The sequence below is a fragment of the Phacochoerus africanus genome, chromosome 2 (assembly GCF_016906955.1).
Source record: "Phacochoerus africanus isolate WHEZ1 chromosome 2, ROS_Pafr_v1, whole genome shotgun sequence".
In the NCBI taxonomy this organism is placed as follows: Eukaryota; Metazoa; Chordata; class Mammalia; order Artiodactyla; family Suidae; genus Phacochoerus; species Phacochoerus africanus.
Genome location: NC_062545.1, coordinates 37150156 through 37167119, shown reverse-complemented (window position 1 = coordinate 37167119; position 16964 = coordinate 37150156). Strand labels below are relative to the sequence as shown.

At 40.9% G+C, this 16964-nt stretch overlaps 1 protein-coding gene across 13 annotated transcripts in view; it reads left to right on the top strand.

The window, feature by feature from the left end:
* Positions 1–7900: 7900 nt before the first annotated feature.
* NCOA7 (nuclear receptor coactivator 7) overlaps positions 7901–16964 on the top strand; it is a 151814-nt gene continuing 142750 nt past the window's right edge. Inside the window, exons 1-5 of one of the 13 annotated variants that reach the window (XM_047759230.1) lie at positions 8493–9035; positions 10764–10824; positions 12060–12191; positions 13608–13663; positions 15562–15616. The gene's annotated coding sequence lies outside the window, so the exon portion shown is untranslated. Of the gene's footprint in view, positions 8315–8460; positions 9036–10763; positions 10825–12059; positions 12192–13607; positions 13664–15561; positions 15617–16964 lie in introns of those variants that run through there. The other 12 variants (XM_047759241.1, XM_047759261.1, XM_047759272.1 and 9 more) reach the window with 12 other exon arrangements.

The following is a 16964-nucleotide window of genomic DNA, read 5'->3' as shown; positions in this document are numbered from 1 at the left end:
GAGGCTGAACTGGATTATTTTTTCTGGTTTTCAGCAATTGGGAAGTGATATTTAGCTTATTGATTAAAATTTATCTGAAATTATTTAATAATATGCAAGCAGAAAGATTAAAATGACTTATTAAGACTAATAAGTAAAGATGGAACCATCACCGGAAGAAATTTCTAAACTTAATTACTGTATTTTAGATGGGACACACACCTCTTTCCTATAGCAATGAATTTTTAGGAACTCGAGTGCAGTAGGTGGAGCTCTTACCTCTTAACTGGGGATTACCAGCACTTGCTTAGCATAAGAATACCTAGTTTTGAATTTAAAAAAATAAAGTAGATATTAATTTCAGAAAAATTTTAAGTTTTAATAGGTAGAGTCACAATCTTGTACAATAGGTATAGCAAGGTACAGGGAGAACCATCATCCTTCTTTTATGCCCTAATCAGTCCTCATTTCTTTTTTCCAGAGTTAACAAATGTTAAGTTTTTTCTGTTAAAATGCTATCTTTCGTTTTATTTATTTTATTTCTTATTTATTTAATAGCTATTTCTTTTTTCCCCAAATTTTTGACTTGAAACATACCAAACCTACAGAAACCTGCAAGTATAAAACAATGAACACATGACCTATATCCTTCATCTAGACCTGTGCTGTCTAATTAACACCAGCCTCCTTCATGTGACTTTGTCCACTGCATTGTGGTAAGTATTGCGGTGTTCTGTAACTGTTGAATACATACTGGATTTTTAAGCATTAGTATGAAGGAAAAAGTATGTAAAATGTTAATAATGTTTACATTGATTACATTTTAAATGCTAAAGACTGAGTTAAAATATTAACATCATTTTCCTTTTTTTAATGTAGCTACTAGATTATTTTAAGTTATATACACTGTTTGCCTTATATTTCTATTTTATAGTGCTAATCTAGATTCAGTAGTTAACATTTTGCCCTAATTTGCTTTCTTTTGATCTTTTATCTGAAACCATTTGAGGTTAGTTGCAGACATCATGAAATTTTACTTCCAACTACTATACCATTTATTTCCAAAGAACAAGCAATACAGTATCACTCAGGAAATTAAATTTAATTCAACATTATTTATTGTACAGTTCCTAGTCAAATTTTCCCATTGTCCTAACACTTTTTATATTTTTTCCTTTTTATCCAGGATCCACTCAAGGATTAAACAGTGCATTTAGTTGTCATGTTTCTGTAGTCTTTTATTATTTATTTATTTATTTTTTGGTTTTTTGCCATTTCTTGGGCCACTCCCACAGCATATGGAGGTTCCCAGGCTAGGGGTCTAATGGGAGCTATAGCTGCCAGCCTACGCCAGAGCCACAGCAAGGCGGGATCCGAGCTGCGTCTGCAATCTACACCCAGCTCACGGCAACGCCAGATCCTTAACCTCACGGTTCCTAGTCATATTCGTTAACCACTGAGCCACGACGGGAACTCCTGTAGTCTCCTTTTGATCTGAAACAATTCTCCAATCCTGTTTTTTTTGTTTGTTTTTGTTTTTGTTTTGTTTTGTTTTGTTTTTACAGCATTGACCTTTTTGAATAGTGGAGGACAGTTGCTTCAGAAACTCCCTCCATTGAAATAAATATTTCTTTTGTTAGAAAAACTGTCTTAAGTGATGTGTCCTTCTCAGTGCATTACATCAGAATTCAAATACTGCTGATGTATTGTGTTATCTCTAATGGTGAATTGGGTAGGCAGAATAATGTCCCGAAGGAGATGTTTCTGTCCTAATCTCCAGAATAATGAATGCTTCCTGTGGCAGCAGGAGTTTTGCAAATGTGATTAATTAAGGGTTTTGAGAGAGCAAAAATTATCCTATGTTATGGGAGGGGGGTACATCCAAAATCATCACAGGGATCCTTCCAAGACAAGGAGGGAGGTTGGAGAGTTGGAGTCCCAGTGATATAATGCCAGGAGGCTTTGAAGACAGAGGAAGGGGACCATGAGCTAAGGAATGCAGGGGGCCTCCAGAAGCAGAGAAAGGCAAGGAAATGGGGTTCTCCCCTAGAGCCTCCAGAAAGAAAACAGCCCTGCAAACACCAAGGGTTTAGCCTAGTGAGACCTCCATCAAAATTCTGGACTACAGGACTGTTAGATATAAATTTGTGCTGTTGTAAGCCATTGAGTTTGTAGTAAATTTTTTCAGTACCAGTAGGAAACAAATACAGTAAGTCTGATAATTTGGTGAAGGTGTCTGCCATATTTCTCCTTTTTTTGTTGTTTTGTTTTGTTTGGTTTTGTTTGGTTTGGTTTGGTTTTGGTTTTGGTTTTTTTCTTTTTTGGCCGTACCCCCGGCTCATGGAAGATGTCTGGCCGGCGATCAAATCTGAGTCACAGCTGCAACCTATACCACAACGCTGGATCCTTAACCCACCGCACTGCGGGGGAGCCAACTGGCACTGCCACAGAGATAACACGGGGATCCTTAACCCGCTGTGCCTTAGCCAGAACTCCTTTCCATGGTAAAGTTACCTTTTACACTTCTAATTTACAAATATTTTTTAAAAGATAGCAAATATCACCTGTGAAAGTTATATTTTGAAAATATATGGATTTTCTGTTCCCCAGAAAAATTCCACTAACTGGCTTTAGCATCTGCTAATGATCCTTGCCCGAATCAATCATTATTCTAGTGCTTGCAAAATGGTGTTATTTTATCATTCTCATGTAAAAACTTTCCTTTCTCTCCTCCCTCTTTTTATTCTTTATTTAATTTTAAAATGTCAGTGTGGATTCATATTCTTTTTTGTATTTTTGTGTTTCTAGTCAGTGTGTTATAATCTACCGCTGTCCTTATTCATTTAATACTTAAATTGCCCCAAATTTGGCCAGAGAGAGCCCTTTGTGCTGGCTTCTATATTCGTTTGACATGTCCCCATAAATTTTTGAACACTTCTTTACCTTCTGGCACAAGATGGTCCAGGCACACCCTGTACTTTATAAATTGATGTAGGGAGAATAAACATCTTTATGCATATATCTTTTCTCTTTTAATTTCCTTTTTAAAAATTTTACACAAGGTGGGGCATACTCAACATACTGTTCTGTAACTTTTTAAAAATTAATTTCTTTTAAAAGATGTCTATTCTTTACATATAGAGGTTTCTTATTGTTTGGATAACTACATGGTATTCCATTCTATTAAAGCAATTTTACATCATTAGTCATTTAGATTATTGTCTCTCTCTCTCTTTTTTTTTTTTTTTGCTATTTCCAAAGTATTACAATGAATAATCTTGGCCCAATATAACTTGTCATTTAGTTTTTATTAATTGCCACACAACTAACTTACTTATAGAGTGCCAGTTTCTGACTTGAGAACATTATGTATTGGGAGAAAAATCACGGCATCTAATTCAAATTCAGGTATAGTTTTAATTTTTCAACAGTTTAATTTTTCAATTTGATTTTAACTTGACTCAGCTATTCTTCTATTCATTAATTTGTTCATTCACTGAACAAACATTTATTGACTATCTATTATATGTAAGTCACTATGTTAGGTACAGGATGCCTGAACTTGAAGCTTAGTCTGGCAGGATTCAAGTAAACAAGCAATTACAGTTTGTAGAGTGGTGAATAGTAAAAGAAACCTTTGACTATAATTCAATTTAATAAGTTCCAAAACATCATTTATTATGCATACTCTGTTGATAGGAATGTAAAATGGTACAGCCACTCTGGAAAATAGTTTGGCAGTTTCTTATAAAGCTAAGTATGCATTTAATATATGACTCATCAATTGTACCCTTAGGCACTTATACCAGAGAAATGAAAACTTATGTTCACATAAAATCTGCACATGAACATTTACAGCAGCCTCATTCATAATAGCCTAAAACTAGAATCAGCTCAAACATCCTTCAGTGGGTGAATGGTTAAACTGTAGTACCCCCGTACCATGGAAGATTTATCAAGAAAGAAACATACTATTGATACACATAACAACTTGGATGGATCCCAAGGGAATTATGCTGAGTGGGAAAAAAAAAGTCCATCCAAAAGATGATAAATTGTATGATCTCATTTATATAGAATTTTTGAAATTATAGAGATGGGAATAGATTAGTGATTGACAGGAATTAGAGATGCGGTGGGGAGGAGGATGGAGGTCACTGTGAAAGGGTATGTGTGGTACCTTTGTGGGAGGGATAGAACAGTCCTGTACGTTATTGTAGTGTAAGTAGAAGAATCTATACAGATGATAAAATTGCATAAAAATCACACACACTCACAAGCAAGCAAAAGTATGTGTAAAGCTGGTGAAATCTCACTGAGCTCTAAAGGTCATACCCATGTCAGTGTTCTGGTTTTGCTATTGTACTGTAGTTGTGAAAGATGTTATCATTGGCATATAACTGGAGGGAAACCTGGGACTTCCCTGTACATTTTTAACAACTTTTTGTGAATCTCTAATTATGTCCTTAGACAAACTCCTTTTCTACTTGTCGCACTGTAAATTTCTTTTACCCGATAAATACAAACAAAAATTACCACTTAACGTCACTTTGAGTTTAGGGATCCACTTCAAATTTTTTTTTTTTTTCTTTTTAGGGCCCCACTTGCAGTATATGGAAGTTCCCACACTAGGGGTCAAATCAGACCTGCAGCTGCTGGCCTATATCACAGCCACAACAACGCTGGATCCCCAACCCACTGAGCAAGGCCAGGGATCCAACCCATGTCATCATGGATACTAGTTGGATTCTTTTCTGCTTCACTACAACAGGAACTCCCTCACTTCAGAATTTTAAATTATATCTTGGCATTAGATAATTTAAATATGTTTTTCAGAAAGTATAAAAAATATATATCCATTCTTGGAGTTCCTGCTGTGGCTCAGCAGTCACAAACCCGACTAGTATCCAGGAGGATGCAGGTTCTATCCCTGGCCACACTTAGTGGGTTGAGTATACTGTGTTGCCGTGAGCTCTGGTGTAGGTCAAAATGCAGCTCAGATCTGGTGTTGTCATGGCTGTGGTGTAGGCTGGCAGCTGCAGCTCTGATTCAACCCCTTGCCTAGGAACTTATTATATATGCCGCAAATGTGGCCCCCCCAAAAAAGATAAAGAAAAATTATATATATATGTAAAATACAAGCTATTCTCAAGCTATTAAATAGACTATTTCTAGCAGAAATAAGACAGCAGAAACTGTCCAAGGGTAGAAACTTTTTAATTAGGTGTGCATAAAAGAAAAGGGCAAATTTATTGGGCTTATTCTAAATAATCAGTCACAAGTTCCAGTCACTAATATGTGTACGTGGACAGCAATCTGTTCCTATATATTACTTTCTCAGTATGCTCTGGCAGACTCCTCCTCCTTTTTATTTATTTGTTTATTTTTGGTTTTTTTTTTGCCTTTTCTAGGGCCGCTCCCACGGCATGTGGAGGTTCCCAGGCTAAGGGTCAAATCGGAGCTACAGCTGCCGGACTGTGCCAGAGCCACAGCAATACCAGATCTGAGCTGCATCTGCAACCTACACCACAGCTCAGGCCAATGCTGGATCCTTAACCCACTGAGCAAGGCCAGGGATCGAACCCACAACCTCATGGTTCCTAGTCAGATTTGTTAACCACTGAGCCATTACAGGAACTCCAAAAAATACCTAACTTTTCTTGAAGGTCATGTTCTAGACTTTAGCCTAAGCATCATTCATGGATTATCTCATGTAATCCTTATATCCATCCTGAAATTTGTTACTATTATCACCCCCCTTTTACAGATATTAAATATTTTTTTTACAGAGGTTAAATAATGTACCCAAGGTCAGCATGTGATGTGACTGAAGCCAGAGCCTGAAGTTTTAGAGCTTACCCTGTTCTTAAAAAGTATACGTTCTAATGAGGTTTGATCTGGAGCATACTAAGATTTCCCAAGTAAACTTTATATACTATATCTTATCTCCCAATTAAAATTTCACCTTCTATTTAGAACAGTGCTGTCCAGAAGAATTTGCTGCAATAATGGAAATGTTTTATTCTGTGCTGTCCAGTGAGTGGTCTCTAGCCATGTGTGGCTCTTTAGCACTTGATATATGGATAGTGGGATGAAAAGCTACATTTTAAATTTAATTTAAATTTCAATGGCCACATGTGGCTGGTGGGTACTGTATTGGATCGCATGGATCTAGAGGATAAGGAATGGTTTTATTTCTTCTGATTCTCTATGAAGACAAGGCTTAGGGAAATCAGTAAATGCTGAGTTAATGACAAAGAATGAACAGTCTTTAAGGGAATTTCCTCACCTTTAAACCTAAAGAGCTGAAATCTTCATTATACCAGGACTTTCACTGTAATAAAACCTTATAATAAGCATATGATACAGCCTGCCGTCTAGAGGAGTTCATGGAGATAATAAAGAGGATCTATAAATTACAAGCAGTGTTTTTGAAAGGCTGACAATCTTTTATAATTGCTGGCTACTGCTTTTTTTCTTTTTTTTGGCCATACCCACAGCATATGGAAGTTCCTGGGCAAGGGATCAAATCTAAGCTGTAGCTGGGACTTCCACCACAGCTGTGGCAATGATGGCTTCTACTTTAAATACATAGTTATAGCTTTGCCTAATAAAAAAAGATCACTGCCTAATTATTTGTTGACAAAATATGGAATCCATAGAGAGAAAAACAATAAGGTGTGATGAAGGGATGAAAACGGTTAAGAATTGCAACTAAATGGGCATTTCCTGTAGAAACTGCACTCTAGAGCAGACCTCTTTATAAATGTTTTTTGTTTTTTTATTTTGCTTTTGTTTTTTTGTCTTTTTAGGGCTGCACCCTACACTTATGGAAATTCCCGGGCTAGGGGTCAAATTGGAGCTGTAGCCGCTGGCCTATGCCACAGCCGCAGCAATGCCGGATCCAAGCTGCATCTGCAACCTACATCACAGCTTGTGACAATGCCAGATCCTTAACCCACTGAGTGAGGCCAAGGATTGAACCTGTGTCCTCATGGATGCTGGTCATATTCATTTCCACTGAGTCAGGATGGGAGCTCCTTCAAATGTTTTTAGAGTAAGCAACTGCCAAGTTCTCATTGACTCCATTCTGTCACTTATTCATCACATATATACATATACCTTCTTATAGTCATGTTCTGAATACGGGGCAAAATATCATGAATAATAATAGGTATCTTTTGAAAATAAACTGGGGTTCTAGATCCAGTCAGAGTCCCTGGAAATGGCCAAGTCCTGTGCCCTATTTCCTGACCCACATACACAATGCAGCTCCTACCCTGCTCCCCACCTGATGTCCACTTTATTTAAAAGAATGCATCTCCAGAAGTCTTAGTGATTTTATCACAGTTTGTACTGCTATAGAACTTGTCTTTTCTTTGCCGTTTTTTAAAAATTTAATCTTAGATTTCAGAATCATCAAAGAAAGTGGCCCAGTTTTTCTGGAGATCCCAAACCATGTTCTTCTGATTCAATGAAATCAGCTCTTTATATTTTAGGAGCCTAATATCCCTTGGAAAATAATTTACAATTAACATAATACCTAAGGGAAAAAAAGAAAAATACCCAATTCTTCACATTCAAACCAAAAAGATGTAAGCCCGAGGTCCAGTTTTATACATGCTTAGTGCAGAATTGGGCGATTATTCCATATTTTGCAAGATAGTATAACTTGACCACTTGCAACTGAAATCCCAAAGCCATCACTGTTAAACGCTTCACTCCGCCTTCCTGGAGAGGCTCTTCGAGCATAAGCAGCATCAACTAGCCAGAGGAGACCGCTATCTAGTGTGCCTGGGTGTTTGGCCTCTGACACACCAATGTTATCAGACCAGCTGCAGGCTCCACCATGAAGTTTTTTTTTTTTTTTTTTTTCCTGTGTGTGAGGGTAAACCTCATGGCCAAATCCTCCTAATCATCTTGCAGTGCTGGTCATGGGACTGTAGAGGGAACGGCTCCCAAATGGGGATGGGAAGCTAACAGGCACTGCCCCGTTGCTGATGCAAATCTTCCCAGCCCAGGCTCTCTCAGGTCTCTGCCAAGAGTTGGCCTGGAGGGCTCAATTTGCTGTAATGGTTGCAATTTGACAGCATCCGGGATGCTGTACAGAGGACAGGAGCGGGAAGGGGGAGGAGATGTTGGGGCCCTTTGCGAAACACAACGCCAGAAAAGACAGGGTGAATTTATTGTGACCAGTGATCTCCGAGTTGGAAGGAAACTCAAGGCTTTAAAGCTCGGGAAGACCTTCTAACTCCAGCTCTGCTCTCAAAGCTTAATCTCCACGAAGAGTGAAGGCTACTCCATGTTAGCGGCACGGGGTGCGGTCCCGTGCGAGGTAAGAAGACCCTCTCAGGATCCGCCGCCCCAAGTCCGGCCGCCTGAGCGGAACGAGCTCGCCCCCGGGAGGCGTCACAAAGGGCCGAGGCCTGCGGAGGCCGCGCGCGCAGCTCTCCGGGGCGGAGCCGCCCGACCCGGGCTGAGGCTGCGCCGGCTTAGCGGAGGCTGCAGCCGCCCGGGCGGGTGGGGGGTGGCGGGGGTGCCCAGCCTCCCAGCTCGGAGGTCGCCGGGGCGGAGAGGATGCTGCAGCTGCAGCCCGAGCTGCCAAGCGGGTCCGCGGAGCTCCCCGGCGCCCGCCGCAGCGGAGGGGCGCAGAGCGTGGCACCGGCCGGGCGGAGCTAGAGGCGGGCGTCTGCACCGCGTCGCGCCACCCGCAGCTCTCCGCCTCCGGCCGGCCAGGGAGTCAGTCGTGGCCGATGTCCTGACCGGTGGCGCATCTGCAGGGTTGGCCAGGCGCCGCTCTTGGGAAGAGGCCTGAGGAGTCCCGGCGGCGGCCGCGTCCAGCAGCTCCGGACGCCGGTCCCCCGGGGCGCGCGCCTGGGCGTTCCTCCCTCCTGCCCTAGCTCCTCGTCACCACACGGTCCTCCCCCGACCCCTCCTTCCACCCACCCTGGAGGATGCGCTCCCCCGCGCCCAGCGGCAGAGGCCACGGCTCCCAGAAATGCGTGCACTGGATCCCCTTCTCCGGGACCCGAGGAGCCGGCGCAGCCGCCCTGTAGGTAGGTAGGTGAGGAGGGGACCAGCCCTCGCCGCCGCCCGCGGCTGATGCTGCCGCTGGGGAGGGGCGGGGGGCCGGGGCCAGGACCCGTCAAACTTGCCTCCTGCCGGGGCTCGGTGCGGCGCTCGGAGGTGTGCTAATGGCGCTGGGCACAGCCCCTGGATACCTGACCACCTCTTCTGGAGCTCCGGAGGCCGAGCGGTGGCGAAGGAGAGCTTGACCCTTCCCCGCCCACCCCCTGGGCCCGGTGGGGTGCGCGCTGCGGGAGAGGGTGGGGAGGACGAGTTGGTTTGTGGGTTATTGGGGGTTGGGGGGAGCGTTTGATTTTCAGCAGCTCAGGTGGAAATGTGTCACCGTATTTTTTTCGGCTTGATAAACAGATGCCTTCTTCCTGTTTTCTCCCAATATATAGCCGCTCAAAGCGTTAATTTAGCGGCATATAGAAGTCGCTCTGGATTTTGTGTATTTCAGAGCTGGCTGACTGATATGTAAGACTGATATCTCAAACCCTTACAGTCAGCATTTTGGGGCCAATTAAAGGAGGCCCTTCTAGAAGTCGAACATTCAGGAGATAGATGAGGCTAGGGTATTCCTGTGCTGCCTACTTGGGAGCCTCTTGCTTTCGTGAAGGGATGCGTTTAAGGAGCGAGGTAAGTTTGATACAGGTGTAGGTAGTTGGGAATCTGCTGGAAGGATGCTCGGAGTTGGCCAGCAGAGGCAGCCTTGGGCGCATGTATTTCTGAGGAACTGGTTATGAATTCTTTCTCTCCCAAGTGTAAAGTTCATATATCAGGGCTTTTGGCAAGATTATCTCTTCAAAGGCAATCATTTTTCAGTTTTGTATCAAGCAATAAGGTTTAGGGTTTTGGAAAGTGGATGATTGTAAACTCCTTTTATTAACGTATTATGATTTTAGAGCTTTGGAAGATGAACCTGTGGAAACTCCAGGACAGAGCCTTCCTCTTGTTCAGTCTTGTAACCCCTTGGCCTGGTGCACAATGAGCGCTCATTAGTTATTTTATTTTGTATGTATGTACGTATAATATGTATGTATGTATTTTGTCTTTTTAGGGACACACCTGCGACATATGGAGGTTCCCAGGCTAAGGACTGAATCTGTAGCCGCCAGCCACAGCCACGCCAGATCTGAGCCCCTTCTTTGACCTACACCACAGCTCAGGGCAACACCGGATCCTTTAACCCACAGAGTGAGGCCAGGGGTAGAACCTGTGTCCTCATGGACAGATTCGTTTCCCACGAGCCACGATGGGAACTCATTAGTTTTTTTTTTTTTTTGAATAAACTATATTTCAAACTTCATCTAAAGACAATTTAGGATTAAAATGTATTTGTCCTCTGGCCATTGAGGTTTAACTGGATTTTAAAATTATTTCTTTTTTTTTTAATGGTCCAATTCAGTTATTCCAACACAAGTTGAATTTTGATAATTTTAGGACCATATGTATTCTTCTCTGTGTTATTAAATAAGGTAATTCAGCCCAAATCTTAATATAAGTTAGTTTCATTTATAAGCTTACATTTTTTTCCCAATTGGTAATCAAACTTATTTTAATTAAACTCTAAAATACAATTAAAAAGTACAATTCATGTTGAAAGGAGATTCTAGGTTACTCCAGAGGTAACAGTGATTTGGTTAATAAGTGACATATTAACTCATTTTAGAGTTGAGTTGTTGTGGTTGACCTAATTATAATGTATTTTATTACAGGTAGAGGCGAAAATAAAGCATTTAGAAGTGTCTGTGATGCCTAAATGATTCAAAACACATGGTATAGATATACATTTTCAATTGTATGGGTTTTCTCAGTATAGAAGCATATCAGTTTTCAAGTTTGACAACTAGGGTGGTTGTGAAATCAAGGGTTTGGAAGATTTAGTGCCCTTCTGCTTTTAAGTTTATGTTATCTTGAAATAATCTAGGATAACTGCATCACTTTACATGTTTTTTGTTTTTGTTTTTTTTTACACTATGATATTTCCTATTTTGATTTTGTTTTATTTTCTGGTTATGTAAGTTTTATGAGCCAGTCACTTTGTTCAACAAAATTATCTGGAAATGGCCCGGTCACTTATTTTCTTTCTTTCCTTCTTTTTGGTCATTTTAATATATCTTCACCATCCTTACTACATACTCACCAAATGCCTTGTTTTCACAAAACTATGGTAAGCTATAAGTTATTACTATTGCTTCTCCAGCCTAGTTGGGCTCTTCCTCGCTGGTGAGGAAGTAACACATTTATGTAAAATGCAGTGAGATTGGGGGAACCAGCAGTGGGAGGGAGCTTTGAAAAATATGTCACAATTTATTCAAACAGAGCAAAAGTTCTCCCATGAAATAAAGATAATTATGTTTTACACATCTTAAATATTTAGTCAAGGAGATTGAGCATTTAATTTACATTGTTCTTCCTTGCTCACTTTAAACATCTCAAAAGAGCCCTCCCCTATAGTTACAGTAAACTCTCTTTACTTTGTTGCAGATAATAAACACTTATTTGTTTATTGAACAAAGAGAAGTCGAATACTTAGACTATGCTGGCACTCCTGGCCTTGCAATCGGTTTGTCAGAAGGGAGGGGGCATTTTTCTGTGTTAGTCCTGCATCCAAATGCGCATCGCCTCTGCGATTGAATGACTCACCACCTGGGTCCTGACTCCTGAGCTCCAGGCACCCTGCCTCCACATGCACCACTGGAATGCAATCCTAAAACCTGAATTTACCCTATCTTTTTTTTTTTTTTTCTTTCTGTATCTTTCCTAAGGTTTTATTACCAAAAACTTTATCCCTTCTTTGCCAAATAATGCATATTGTCCTTTTTTCTCCCAGCCCAGTTTTCATTGTTATTGTTTACATTCCAGTAGGATCCACTCAATTCACATGTTAGATGAAAAATTGTTATTGTTGCAGAAAAAGTATAAAAAAGAAAATTTGTATAAAGTTGAATTTCAACTACAGAGAACTAATGGTTGAAAGATAATTGTTGCCTACTGTCTCCCTTTAACAGTGGTATAGAATGCCAGAGACCATGAATTGTCTGCTCATAAATTTGATCAAGAGCTCAATTGAGAGAAATGATGTTTATAGAGAGTTGGCTGAACAAAGGCCATGATGGCTACCTAGTCCCCTCCAGTTCTAGGTGGGTCCTCAGAAACCTTGGGCTTTGGTTACCTTGTTTTGTATCCTTTGCACCCCTCCTCCAAAACAGTGCTCACACGGAAGCGTTCTATTAATAAAGATAGTCTCAAGAAGTCTACTGTTATGCTATTTAAGAGATGTGGTTAAGATTGTAGTTCTGCTACAGCTCCTATTTGCAAGTTGCATCCAGTTCTAATGTCAAAGAAAAGCTTTACTTCCCCTGAACAACTATTGAGTGTCTTTTTTTCCATCATGCAAAACTAGAATTAGATAATTGACTTTATTTCCCTTTCTGATTTGGCAACTAGGAAATGCGGAGTCAAATTTACAAGTTAATTTTAATAACCCTGTAAAAATCTGTGACCTAATATTGATGATCTAACCTTCCCTTTCTTTGGTCTTAAGCTTCTGTTCTACTCTGTTGGTTTTTTGTTTTTTTTTTTCTTTTTTCTTTTTAGGGCCACACCCGAGGCATATGGAAGTTCCCAGGCTAGGGATCCAATTGGAGCTACAGATGCCAGCCCACGCCACAGCCACAGCAATGTGGGATCCAAGTGGCATCTGTGATCTACACCAGGCTCACATCAATGCTGATCCCCGACCCACTGAGCAAAGCCAGGGATCAAACCTACATCCTCATGGATACTAGTCAGATTAGTTTCAGCTGCACCACAAAGGGAACTCCCATTTTTTTGTTTTTTTTAATTCCAATTTTTATCTAATTTTCCCATTTTATTGAATTTATTATTTTTAAGCTGACTCACATCCTTTGTAGAACAAGGCAAAATATAAAACAAAATCACTAAATGGAAACATTTTTTTTGCAGATTTGATCTCTGGACACAGTATGTTTTTGATTAACACGTTTAATAGTTTCCATTAAATATGTTTTGAGCAAGTATTGCCAAAGTTTACTATATTTGAGCTTATATAGCCAAATGGAAAACAATGTTACATAGTTTTGCAAAACTTAGTTCCACTTATTTTTTTAACTATTGTATTTATGTCTACTATTGACTAATTTAAAATTGATCAAACCAGTTTAAGTCAGTTATTTCTGGAGTACCTGCCTTATATGATATTATTAGGCTGATCAGGAGATTCATTCCATTTAATTTTTTTTAAATCACTTTTAGCCAAAGGGCTAGCCTAAATTAACACTCATCACACTGGCCCTCACATCTGACCTCTTTCACATTCCTGATTTATTTGATTCATCTTTGTTTTAATAAATCAGAGATTTTTCTTTGAGCCTCTCTTAGTCACCATAAAAGACTGAGCACCCTGAGTTAATTGATCAGATTTTCTTCATTCTGGTATTTTGACAACTACCTCTTAAGTTGGTTGAATTTAACCAGGTAAATAGTTATTTACATCTGTATGGTGTCAACTTCGGTTTCATACATTTATCACCCAGGTCGGCAGAGAGACTGGCCCTTCTCAAGAGATTGGTGCAGTCCAGGAGCCTTTGAGGTAAAAATAATGTGAATTCAGGATAGCAATTTGAAACACTGGATGGGGTTTGGAGAGAGATGTGGGCAGATTTTTACATAGAGGCATCACATTCCGATAACCTCCATTTAAATTTTTTTTTTTTAATTTTTGTGGTAGGTAATACCTTAACGTGATTCAGAAGGTACAAATGAGTAAAGGACTCCTTCTCATCCTCTTTCCCTGGTTACCTGCTTCTCCTGTCCACTGGCAACCAGTGTTTTCAGTTAATTGAAATGTCTCCAGTGACATGCGTATAACAAGCAAATGTGAACATTCAGCCTGCTCATTTTATCTTCTCATCTGTTCTGCAATTCCCTTCTCTCCATTCCCACTGCCCTTGTTTGGAATGTTGCCTGCACTTTACTTTTCCCTATATTTCACCCCGTCTTCCTTCTGAACTTCCTTTTTCAGCCTTCTGAGGCGTTCCCATCTTGCACGGAAGGCGTCTACCATGAATCTTAGCCTGGACTCTTGGGCTCTGAGGAATTCATCTCTTGTCCTCTGCCCCTCCCTGTTGTGCATTTGGCTCACAATTGTTCTTAACTCACCCTCCCCACCCTCCATCAGGCAGGGACCCTTTAAAAAAATCTGATGAAAGTTCATGGTCTCATCACACACTAAACACACCATTTAGCCTACATGTCCCAGTTTATGGACCCAAGTTCAAAATCTCTGTTTTGGTAATGCAGAACTGTTTGTCACTTCCTGCATGTGCGTTGCGTTTGACTTTTCTCCATGCTGTTTAAGAGGAAACATGGAACACTCTGTCCTCCTGTTTTCATTAGTGAGCTACATTCAGATCTGGTGTCATCTCTAGGGCCATTCTTGCTTGAGATTCCATAAACTCACAGAGCTTTCCACATGTTATGTCCCAAGTAGGTTTCCATACTGGGAACAGGCATTTCTCATAAATAGCAAAATTACCCTTCTAGTAAAAATTATGATTTTGGATAACATGCTATGATTGGTCAAAAAAAAAGCCCAAGGCTGCAGCTTTTACATAACTATTCATCCCTCTCTACCCTCCTACACCCCCCCAAAGCAGAATACATATCATTTTCTTTAGCGTCCTTGCCTTAATTTACTAATTCTCTCTCAAACATTGTGTTAACACACATTGTTTTTTCGTTTTTGCTTTTGGGGGCTGCACATGCGGCACATGGAAGTCTTCAAGCTAGGGGTCCAATTGGCCAGCCTATGCCACAGCCACAGCCACTTGGGGATCAGAGCCGCATCTGTGACCCATACCACAGTTCACGGCAATACTCCCTGAATGAGGCCGGGGATCGAACCTCCCGCATCCTAGTCGGGTTCATTACTGATAAGCCATGATGGGAACTCTTTTTCTTTTCTTTTTTTTTTTTTTTTTTTGAGAGAGTGCCTTTTATGCCTCTGTCCCTGGGTTTGCCTCAGAAGTTGGTACATGAAAGGGTGAAACCCTCCAAGTATGGTGTTACTCTCAAAAAATCAAAAAGTGTTAACCATCATCCTTGGTAATTAACATGAACCATCTGGAGATAATAGCCCATCCTAAAAAGTGACTCCTAAATATGTGGCTGAAGTATGTTTTTTTTCTTTCTAAGCCAAGTAATCAGAGTGTCCCAGGTGCCTGGTTTTATGGCAAAGTGACTAGCATGAGGTAAATTGCTGTTGACTGATTAGCAGAGGATTTAGCATTTATTATTGCTTGTTCAACACTGTTCCTGTGGAATTCCCTGACTAGTGGGGATTGTGATCTCTAACCAAACTAGCCATGTTAAATAGGAAAAATGTGTGAGACTGCTCCTGAGGTGTGCGATCCCTTGCGATCTTTCATTTTCTTTCTGTAATTCTGACCTCACTAAGCAAACATCACATTTACTGATTTGTTTCCCCAGACATGCTGATGCAAGGAATGGCGTGTGCCCTGAGTAGCAGTAATGACTGTTCCAGGTATTGGATAAGTACAGCCCCTGATGTATGGTGTAAAGTTTCAGGCTGTTAGTCTGTTGGGAGGGCCTGCTCAGTCCTTATGGTCCCAGGTGTTTATAGCTGAGCTCTCAGCCTGGGTCCTGGTGATTCCCCTAAGGTACTTGCCCGTCTATAGCTTCCCACTAAACAACTAGTTAGCAACCTTCCGATATCTTGAATTATAGCACCTTCTAAAATAGTTTCAATTTAACACACTTGAACTTTTTAAAAAGCATTCTAGGAAGAAATTGTTTTAGTCCATTTGGGCTGCTGTAACAAAATACCATGGACTGGGTGGCTTATAAAAAACAGAAATTTATTGCTCCTAGTTCTCGAGGCTGGAAGTCCAAGATCAGGCTGCCAGCATGGTCAGGCTCTAGTAAGCACCCTCTTCCAGGTTGTAGATTATGGACTTCTTGTGTCCTCAGATGGTGGAAGGGGCTAGGAATCTCTCTGAGCCTCCTTTGTGAGGGTACTAATCCCATGAGGGCAGAGCCTTCATGACCTAATCACCTCCTGAATACCCTACCTCTTACCTCTTACCATCACCCACAGGGTTAAGTTTTTAACATATGAATTTGGGGTGGGGGAGGGGGACACAGACAGTCTACTATATATATATATATATATATATAGCAGGAGTAGAAATTTCACTACACAGGAACTGCAGATGGACAAAACATTAAAAAAAATTCACCTTCATTGTATCAAAGAAATGCAGACTATAATTAGATTTTACCTTATTTATTTACTTTTTTGTCTTTTGTCTTTTTGAGGGCTGCACCCACAGCATATGGAGGTTCCCAAGCTAGGGGTCTAATCAGAACTGTAGCCACCAGCCTACACCAGAGGCACAGCAACACCAGATCCCAGCCGGGTCTGCGACCTACACCAAAGCTCACCACAACGCAGGATGCTTAACCCACTGAGCGAGGCTGCAACCTCATGGTTCCTAGTTGGATTCATTTACACTGCACCACAATGGGAACGCCTATAATTAGATTTTAAAAGTCCATAGCAATGCCAGTAAGGTTGAGGTTGGGTGATACTCCCTTTTCATAGATGGTAGGAGGGTAATGGGGGTATTATGCCTCTAAGGGAAAACAGTCTAGTTCATAGAATTCCTTGGCACCAGTGATTCTGTTGTAAGAGTACATCATAAAAAAAAAAAATCAGAGGTGAGGCTTAATTACACAGATGAGTACACGGTCTCTGGGAGGCAGGTGGTATTGTGGGTGAGTAAAGAGCGGTGATGCTAGAGCCAGTTGCCTGACTTGGAGTCCTTTGCTACCACTTATGAGCCTGGAGGACCTAGGCAAGTTAATTTCTC